This window comes from Varanus komodoensis, unplaced genomic scaffold (assembly GCF_004798865.1).
Source record: "Varanus komodoensis strain SLA01 unplaced genomic scaffold, ASM479886v1 scaffold6_2, whole genome shotgun sequence".
Classification (NCBI taxonomy): domain Eukaryota; kingdom Metazoa; phylum Chordata; class Lepidosauria; order Squamata; family Varanidae; genus Varanus; species Varanus komodoensis.
Genome location: NW_025336346.1, coordinates 20,950,737 through 20,959,587, shown reverse-complemented (window position 1 = coordinate 20,959,587; position 8,851 = coordinate 20,950,737).

Below are 8,851 nucleotides of genomic sequence, written 5' to 3'. Positions count from 1 at the left end.
TGGAGCAACATGGAATGGGGTGCATTCCCTTTAGGAAAAATAACATTTTTACTTGTTTCCTGTTACTTTAGGAGCTGGTAAGTTCATCTGGCCTACTGGCAGCAATGTATAGTTCACAAAGTAAGACCCAAAATTATCCAACATCTAAATAATTCTACTATATTGTGATACAAAACATATGGAATTAATATTTTATTAATATTATTATTTCCAATAAAGTTGAAAACTGGGAAAGTTTTTTATTACCTGTCTGAACACATTATGAGCAATATCCAAAAGCATTGAAAGCAAAGCAATAAAAATTATAAATGAAATGATATCACTAGAGAAATACTATTAACCTATAGGTCAACACAAAACATCAAGCAGACGGTAGCTCATATTGAAACATTAAATATTCCCCTAAAGTAAAGCTTAGAGTGGGCACACTATATGCTATAACTGTTTGCTTTTTCCAGTGGATGGCACACGTCTATGAAATAAAAATGAAGGCAAATCATAGATTCAGCTCACCAGTAGAATTAGGAAGCAAATTCAAGCTGAAAAATCCTTTTCCATCTGCCAGGACTATTCTTTTGCTTCTACTGTTATAGGTTACTGAAAATAATTGTGAAGTGGAATGTTTTGTATAATCGGAAAGCATACTGAGATACTAAGGGAAGAAGGGGGAAGTTATACATAAAACATATTTGGATGCATCAAGACACTTTGAGTGAAGTTCCACTCAGGATGCCTTTTCTGGTAGGAAAGGAGGAAGGCAACTTTTGTCAATTTCCTCTTGCACCTGCAGCTTTCATTGCCATCACCAATGCTCTGGAATGGGGTTGGGTGGGGGGGCAGGAAGATGCAAACTGAGGGAGGAATGATCTAAAATTACTTTATCCCCCATTCCACCAGCAGGATTCCTCCAGCATATCAAAAACTTTCCATTGATGGAAAGAGCAATTCTATTCAACAGAGGCAAATGCTGGATTGAACCAATAATGTTTAAGTATTTTGTGGGTTTCCAAAATACAAGATAGAATTTGGTTGATCTTACCTCCTACTATATCTAAACCTTGCTGGGAGAAACTTTTAATCAAGACAAAGCCAAAAGTAAGAAAATTGGTGCTCTTTGCTGCGGTTCTGAAATGGGAAGAATCATTTCACATTTTAGGCACACACTTAAATAACTTTGAGGAAAAAAGTATTAAAAGGCTAATAGAAATTAAATAATGTTTGAATAGAAAGTTGTCTAGAATGTTATCTTTGATTACTTTCAAAGGGAATTTACTCAGTTTCTGCCTGTAGATTTTATTAATATTACTATTAATTTCATTTCTCTGTTTCCCAATAGGCAAAGCAATCATGGCGGTTCATAGCAACTCTGCAAATCTTGTGGAAAACATTGTGAAATCAGATACTTTGGACTTTATATGGCATGTATATCCAAATAAAGTATAAGCTCTTTAACTTGATATAACAATGCCAAATTGCAGAAATTGTTTTATGTCAGAAAGGAAACATGATTAATAAACATGTGTAGCCTACCAAACTCAAAGAGGAAAGAGCATGGATGCTCATACCATAGAAAAATTAGATCCTATTCCAGGCAGACCTCTATAGATAATACATAAAAGCACTTACATGTGTGTTGAACTTTTTAGTTTTTGATCAACTTCAGATTTCATGGCATTTACTTCATCTTGAAAAGTTAATCTTCACAATAATAAAATTTAAAAATGAATTAGGAAAGGGATAGATACCAGAAAACATTTGTGTTAGTTTAAGAGAAAACACTTAGAATTATAATAGAATACCAACTGTCACTATAATACTATGCAGAACTTACAACAAGAAGAGACAGTCAGAAAACAGAGGAGAAATTTTATATTTTATATTGACTTGTTCCATGGAACAACAGCTGACCTTATTCCATGGTATTTCAAACACAGAGCAGTATCAACCACTAACACAACAGGAAGCAAGTTCTTCTTTGATGAAACTTTGGAAATTAGTGGAAATACTGATTTCCGAAATGAGGCTTGTTGGAAGAACTTACAGAAACGAGTACTTCTGCCACCACCATTCCCAAATCAGTTCACCTTTGTTGGCCACTGAACATAATCAGATCTCACTGGATTGTTTTGTTTCCCAACCTCCATTCTGGATTGAAAGTACAGTGGCCACACAGATGTCAAATTCCAGTTACATTTAAAGATTTACATTTCTCCATCCCTTACTTCTATCCCTGAGAACATCTGAAATTGTGTGGACTAGGAAATAATCAAGACAATTAAATGATTCTGACTACCCTTTTTATATCTATGTCTCTTCCTGTGTTTTTCTTACCCTGCTGCTCCATTTTATTCCCCCTTTCTTTAGTTTTCTCTCTCATCAACCAGTCAGTGTTCTTTGGGTAGTGAGCAAATGCAATCCTGACTGAACTGTTTGGAGTTTCCCACCTATTTATTTTTCCAAAGTTTTTATATATTTCAGTAATCCTCAGGATTATCTAAGTCTCCCAATATCTCTCTCTTGGCAGTGGCTCCTTCCTTTATTACTACTGAAACAATGGCACACAAAGAACTGAATTAATATTTTTTTTCGATTTATATCCTGCCTATTTCCTACAAAGGACTCAAGGCAGCTTACATCATTCTCCTCCTCCATCCTATCCCCACAACAACCCTGTGAGGTAGGTTGGGCTGAGAGCCTGTGACTAGCCCAAAGTCACCCAGTTGGCTCCATGGCCGAGTGGGGACTAGAACCCAGATCACCTGAGTCCCAGTCCCATGCTCTTAACCACTACACCACACTGGCTCTCTTAGAATATAGGATTATTAGATTTATATCCCACCTTATTTCTTTTTTAAAGAACTCACAGCAGCTTACATCATTCTCTTCTTCCTGCTCTCAATCTTATCCCTACAACAAGAAGCCTGTGAGGTAAATTGGACTGAGAGTCTTTGACTGGCCCATATTCACCCAGTTGGCTCCATGGCTGAGCAGGGACTAGAACCCAGGTTGCTTAGGTCCGAACCACACACTCTTAACCATTTCACCACACTGGCTCTCTAATGATTGGTTTGTGAAGTTTCACACAATCCCAGTTATTTTGTTTATATATGAAACTTATCTTTAATGTTTCCCAGGAATTGTTTATGTAAGCTAGTGAATCTTAGTAAGATTCCAGCAGTGAATCTGCTGGTTCCTCATGGAGCTGAGGTCTGTTAGAATCTACTCAAAGTATAGGTTTTAGTATACTTTTAGCATTCCACTTTCTGTGAAATACCCTGCTAGTTTATGTCAGGCAGGTGGCAGCAGTGGCTTGTTTTCAGCATCTGCTAAACACATTTTTAAATTTTATTCTAATGTATACTAGTCTATTGTATAACTTGATTTTAAATGTTTTTTATTATTTAGTACTTTAATTATTTTTGTCTTACCATTCACCACTTGGGAATCTTTTAGATATAAAGAAGTTTATAAACTTTGCAAATAAATAAATGAAAATGGAAAAAAAGTCTTTGTGATATTGCTTCACCTGCAAAATGAGAAAGCTATAGCCAGGAAAGGAGACAAAACCAAAACCTAGATACTTTATGAGAAGAAAGAAACTCTCAACAACTGATGAAATAACTAAGTAAAAATGTATTAAAAGCATTACTTTTGCATGTTATATTTCTGTAATAAGAAACAGCTTTTAATATTGTGGAATAGTATTCCGAAAAATACAAATATTCAGGCTGTGATCCTATGCATTTTTAATCAGGACTATGAATGTGGATGCATAGAATAGGACATTTCAAGTGCTATCCTAGTATGACGAATGTTAAGGCCAGAAACTCATTCTATGCAAGACAGGAAGGGAAGCAGAGGTTACCTTTGCCTCCCCACCCCCCATCTTCAAACCCTGCGTTTTCATTAGAAAAGGCTTTTTATCCATCTAATAAAACTCTTTCAGAGGGCTTGGGAAGGAGGCTGGAGAGGCCCCGAGATAGCTCATATTTTAGTCTCTCCCTCTCTGCACACATCAAAACACCCCCTTTTATTCCTCTCCAGTCACAGTCTCAGAGCAGTTCATTCTGCACCAGCAGGAACAGAGTTGACGGGGAGATTGGAGGCTGCCTAGGGGTCATAGGATTGCTCTCCCCCCCACCCATATACTGTATATTTTTAAATATTAACCATAGTCTTCTAAAGTTCCTTATACACATGGTGACGTGAAGATAGCATTGTCTAACAAATTGTCAATGCTGTTAGTTTCAACTATGCTGGTCTTTGTAAGGGAAAGAATGTTTGCAATTACTAAAATGCACACCCCTGGATTCTGGGTGCAGGTTTTCCATATGCATACCCAGTACACTATCCTTTTGCATGAACAAATTTTATCTACTGCATACAGATTTGTTTTTGAGACCTAACTGTTCCTTTTTATATCCGGGTAATCAACTTTTCTATCATTGCTGTCTTATTTGCATTTAAACTGAGACACACTGATACTCTATTACAAACACACATTAAAATCTGGAGACATGAAAGATTTGGAAACCTTTTTTTGTAATTGGAGACACTGATAATTATTTTCACCTTATAAAGGAAGGAAAGCAAAAGTAGAAAAATATTCTAACAATCTTATCTTGTACCAAAATACCAAAAGTATAATTTATAAAAGGAAGGGAGGGAACTTTAGTTGATTTTGACAGGGCAAAATTGGCAGAAGCACCAAGCTAACTACATATTTAGCTCAATTAATTAAAACAATTAACATGGTTTCATAGGTGTAGGACCACATTGCTAATTGTAGATAATAAGGTATAATAGATGAGATTAGACCTTCATAGGAACTGTTTCATCTGAGCCTCCAACATAAGAAACAAATGACAAAACAGAAGGAGAAAAATGACAGATGAAATCTCAAAGTAAATGCTGAGTTTATTATGCTGGCAAATCAGCAAAAAGAAAGAAAAGAAAACACTAACAAATCACAGAAAATGTAATTGCAAAATCATCAACCCAGCTTCGACTCCCCATAGACTGTTGTAATCATTGTAAACAGAAACTGGTAAAAAATTGAATACCCCAATCCTATACATATCCCGTTAAACTCATTGGGACTTCTGAGAGAACACACATAAACTTACCCATTTTATAGTGCAACCATTTACACATCTGCTCAGAAATAAAATCAAGAGAAATCAATGGTATTTGATCCCTAGCAACAGTAATGAGCTCTACATGGGGCCGTAATGCACTGTATATAATGTGCTCTACATGCCCTTGAAAATGGTCCAGAAACTACAATTGGTGCAAAACAGGGCAGCCCCGCTGCTGAAAAGGGCTGGTAGACAAGAACACATAAGCCCAGTCCTTTATCACCTTCACTGGTCACCAGCTGAAGTCTGAGCCTTCTTTCAGGTGCTTTCATTGACATATAAAGCCCTATATGGCTTAGAGCCTCAATATCTAAACGAATGTCCCCTCCCATATACAACTACTTAGACTTTAAGATCATCTGTGAAGGTCCTTCTCCAGGAATCACCTTTAAAAGATGCAAGAAAGGTGGCCACAAGGGAAAGGGCTTCTTGGTTGTGGTGCTCAGACTGTGAAATCAGGTCCCCAGAGAGATGCACCTGGCATGAACTCTTGATATGTTTAGGTGCCAGGCCAAAACCTTTTTATTTTCCTGGTATTTTAATTATTAAATATGATTTTCCAATTTTATACTGTTTTTATGTATATTATCACTTTGTGAATTAATATTCTGGTGATATATATTATTTATATGTAAATTGTTGTTTGTTATGTGTTGAACTTTGATGGATTTTGTTGATGTCTTATTTGAGAACAAATTTATCTATATTATGTAATGTTTTTACATGGTCTTTTTCTTGTTGTTCACCATTCAGAGAGCCTATGCCTGGCTGAACAGTTTACAAAAGCTTTTAATAAATAAATGTAAGTGCACACTCATACTGGATGAATTTGAGAAAGACATAAACATAACTATCCTTTCTTTAGTTGGATAGGATACACCACGAACAATTTGAAAGAATTCCTTAAGAAAAGATCCTTTGAAGTTCTGAATTTTAATTTATTGACATAATCCACTGTCAAGAAATATCTATGTGTTCATTACATACAAATAAAATAACTTGCCATTTCAGTCCTGTGCATGTGTAGGCCCAATAATTAATCCCACCATACATATGCACATGCCTCACAACAGGGAGATTAATCTCGATGTAGAATCAAGAGGTATATGAAATTCACAATTCTCTGTGCTTAAAAAAATACAACACTTTTCAAGATTCACACATAACAAAAAGTCACAGTTCAACAACCCATGATTCATCCTGTACTCTGGGCAGTTGGAGTGCTGCATCTACAAAAGCAAAAAGGAAATTATAGCTGGAATCCTATGCATAGGTAGAAGTAAACCTTGTTCACCCCAATAAGATTTACTTCTGAGTAGATGTGTACAGAATTGCACTGAAAGGTTTAAAACATGTTGCAAAGCAAATCCAGCTACTGAACACATGGAGAACAGTTTGTTGTTGTTAGTAGCGAACTCGTGTCCGACCCAGCATGACCCGATGGACAACATTCCTCCAGGCTCACACCAACTGCTTCAGTGACTCCATCTAGCCACCTCATTCTCTGCTGTCCTCTCCTTCTTTTGCCATCTATTTTTCCCAGAATTAGGCTCTTCTCCAAGGAGTCCTTCCTTCTCATTAGGTGGCCAAAGTATTTGAGTTTCATCTTCAGGTTCTGGCCTTCTAAAGAGCAGTCAGGATTGATCTCCTCTAGGACTGACCGGTTTGATCACCTTGCAGTCCAAGGGACTCGCAGGAGTCTCCTCCAGCACCGCAGTTTTTTTTTTTTGTATGTATGTATGTATGTATGTATGTATGTATGTATTATTTATTTATTTAGGGAACTTCTATGATGCCCCATTTGCCGAAGCCTCGGGGTGGCTCACAAAGGCCTCAGTTCTTCAGTGCTCAGTCTTCCTTATGGTCCAACTTTCACAGCCATACATTGCAACCATAGCCTTGACTATATGCACTTTACCTTCTTTAAAATGTTACAAACACCAGCAGTAATTCATAAGGTATCTGGAGAATAGTATCCACCCTAATTGAGAGTATATTCTATTCACAAGTAGTCAGAAAAATAATCCTCAAATTCCTAGCATTACAGTGAAATCTATATTCTATTTAAACAGGCATATAATGGCACCCTAAGAGATCTGTTTAAGTGGAAAAGCATAGCCTGCAACACTATATCCACTTGCACTGGAGGAAGCCCCATTGAATTCAAAGGGACTTACTTTTGAGTAGATATGAAGAAGAGTGTGTCTTACTTCATGTATCCCTGCTCTTAAGGTCATCAACGGAGGCCCTCCTATGAGCTCCTCCCACTAAGGGAGGCTGCAAGGAGAAGGGCTTTTTCTGTGGTGGCACACAAGTATGGAATGTGTTACCATCAGAGATTCATCTGGTGCCTATTCTGCCAAGTTATAGGTGCCTGAGTAAAATTTTTCTTTTCCAGCACACCTATGGCACCATTAGGATTACTTTTGCATTAATTTGCACAGGTTTTAATTTGCTAATTTAAGTTTTATTCTTGTTTATATTATTTATCTGTTATTTTAATTATTTTATTTATATTATTTATTGGTAATTTTATTGAAATGGGCATTCTAAGAGCATGATGCTAATAGATGGTCTTTACACAAATAAATAAACTGTTTACAAACTTACCAAGACTCACCTTTAAATCCATTTTCATCAGGGTGAATTTGACTTAAATCAAATTGATCAGTAAGACTAGATTAAATCATGGTTTTCTACATAATTTGCATACATGCCTGCCTTACCCATAAGAAGAACTAGAATAAAATATACCCAAACTGGGTTTCTTTTATGGTTTTCTCCTCCAGGGGAAAAAAAATCATACTCCACAAAAGATCCAAAGACTTGTGGAGTATTCTGCTCAAAAGGTTTCACTTTCATTTTTACTGTTTGCCCCTCACTCCTTACACTTAGCTTCTTGCATGGATCTAATCCACTCCCAGCAATCTTTTTCTATTCACTGAACTTTCTGAAACTTAGAACTGAAGAAGTAAGAGCTTGATTCTGTGTACATAAATTTGCAAAGGCACACTGAGATTAAGGCCTCTCAGCTCTGTATGTTTATAACATTTTTGCTGAGAAGAGGCATGTGATCTCGGCAGACATAAAATCAGTTTTGAGAACTGTAAAACCAGGCATCTGCAATAATATCTTCTAAATGGAAAAACTGCGCAATAATCTTACAGAAACATTTGGAAGAGCAAGACATTGTGAATGAATTAATGGAATTCATTTACCCCAAAATTTAAACATTGTATTAAAATACAGCCTCATGCTATATAAAAACTGATCTTTATTTTATGATGAATAACCTCTGGACTATAAAGTATCTTATATAGAAAACTATCTTTCGATAGATTTTTCCTCAAAAAACATTTTATTTTAAAAAATCTAATTTAAAGAAAATTTAAATTTTAAAAATCAATTTTTTTAAATCATTGATTTTTATCCACCCTGATTTGCATTTATAGGATACAGTACTACACATGCTGTGATAATTTCAGCAATGGTGTCTCAACTATATCATGGTATATTTATACTAGATCAACGTTCATATGGTGACATTTGAGGATGTTTTAGAACCCAATAGTCTTTAAGAATGTATTTAAACTTTACTGTTGAATAACAGATTTCTACAATAAGTGGAAAGTGTTTCAGGTTTAGAGGGTATGCTCAATTCCTGCTCAATTACTGATCCCTTCCTATTCAGAATATCACAATATGGACACATC